Source organism: Nanorana parkeri, unplaced genomic scaffold (assembly GCF_000935625.1).
Source record: "Nanorana parkeri isolate BGI_ZX_2015 unplaced genomic scaffold, ASM93562v1 scaffold81, whole genome shotgun sequence".
NCBI classification, from domain to species: domain Eukaryota; kingdom Metazoa; phylum Chordata; class Amphibia; order Anura; family Dicroglossidae; genus Nanorana; species Nanorana parkeri.
This window is the reverse complement of record NW_017306349.1, coordinates 2,322,171-2,323,768: the sequence shown is the minus strand read 5'-3', so window position 1 is coordinate 2,323,768 and position 1,598 is coordinate 2,322,171. Positions and strand designations below refer to the sequence as shown.

The window sequence follows — 1,598 nt, the reverse complement described above, 5'->3', positions numbered from 1 at the left end:
GGAACGGTTTCCACTTTCTGGAATGTCAGCTGTATGAATGTTACTGCTGATTAAGCTCAAATACTCTCCGGGGCAGAGCGCATCCATAAGGAATGAAACGAGCACTGTTCGGGAAGTGAGGGAACACATACCGCCGCTCGCTCACTTCTCGCTCTTCTCCTTGCAGAGAGCCGTGACTGTCACTCACGGCTCCCTGCAGGGATTTCCCCCCTCCCCTGTCCGATCCTCCACCGCTGATTGGCGGAACGGACGGGGGAGGTGGCGGGTACAGCTGGCTCTGCCTCTAGATAGGCAGAGTCAGCTGTCACTCACGCAGCTGGGTGGATCTCGACAGTAATGCTGAGATCCGTCCCGGCTGCGGCGGTCTCAGTATATAGGGAGTTGTAGCTCGCTATATACTGAGCTTAGGGTGACGGGAGGACGCTATTTACTCGCTGTAACCTCGTCTTTTATATTTTATTAAAAACAATGGGTGTTTTTTTGTGGTTTGGGGCATTTAAGTACATTTTCCACAAAATTTTTTGATAAGGAGTCGCGCTAATATCGTGCAACATAAAAATTTGCAAACTGCCGCCATTTTATTCTACAGAGTCTCGGCTTTCAGAAAATATATCATGTTGGGGGGTTTTACGTAATTTTCAGGCCTAAAATGTGGAATATAACATGGGTGCAAAAAAAAAAAAAAAAAGTCTCAGTCATGAAGGGGTTAATGAAACAGAGTAAATGCATAATAATAATATGACTTTGCATTTCCAAGTTGGTTCTGAACACTTTACACACTCTGCTTCATTTTTGACAGCAGTGGCTACAGCCGACCTTTGGCTATAAGCAGCAAGTCCTGGCTGTCATTTTGACAGCTGCTGGGAATAGCTGCTAAAAACGGTGAAGGGGGGGGGAATGGCAGCTGTGGGTGTGTGGTGCGCTGCATGACCTTTAGACTCCGAATTTTTTCAGGGAGTAAGAAGCACACCGAATATTTAAAACTACCATTACCCAAAACTAAGAAGAGACTGTAGTCAACAACGGCCGTACAACTTTTGAGTTTTCCCGCATAAAACATTACGTCCAGCATTCATTAATAATGTACCGTGCCTACGACCTCAACGTGGAACTTACTGGCACCAGTGCACTATATTATTTAATTATTTATGCCATCGGCTCACTCGTGTTTTCCTGGTCTACAGCCAAAATAAATGCACCACCGTACCGATTATGAGGATTTCGCATCTTTACAACAATTCCAGCTTTCTTCGAATTTACACCGCGACATCCACAGCTGTTTAACCGTATAGAAACCCAAGGGCAGGAATGTCATACATTGCAGCTTACCAGATGTGGTGGCCCTATCTTAGAGGTTTTCGCCTTTAGTTTTTACCTGGCGATCCTGCCGGTGAGACACTTCCTGTCCAAGGGTGACGAGGTTCACTATGGGGTCTATTCACAAAGCTGCCGAAGGATCTGGCCGTAGCTTCGGCCGATCCTTCGGCTAGCTTCGGCCCCAGGACCCCTTCGGTTCAGGAGAACCGAGGGGGTGCTGTACGGGCTATTCACAATAGCCAGTACAGCTCCCGATCACGGCCGAGCGGCTCTGTCGAGCG

At 47.6% G+C, this 1,598-nt stretch overlaps 1 protein-coding gene across 1 annotated transcript in view; it reads right to left on the bottom strand.

Moving 5' to 3' along the window:
- PAPPA (pappalysin 1) overlaps positions 1–1,598 on the bottom strand; it is a 190,509-nt gene that overhangs the window by 37,784 nt on the left and 151,127 nt on the right. The window lies entirely within an intron of this gene.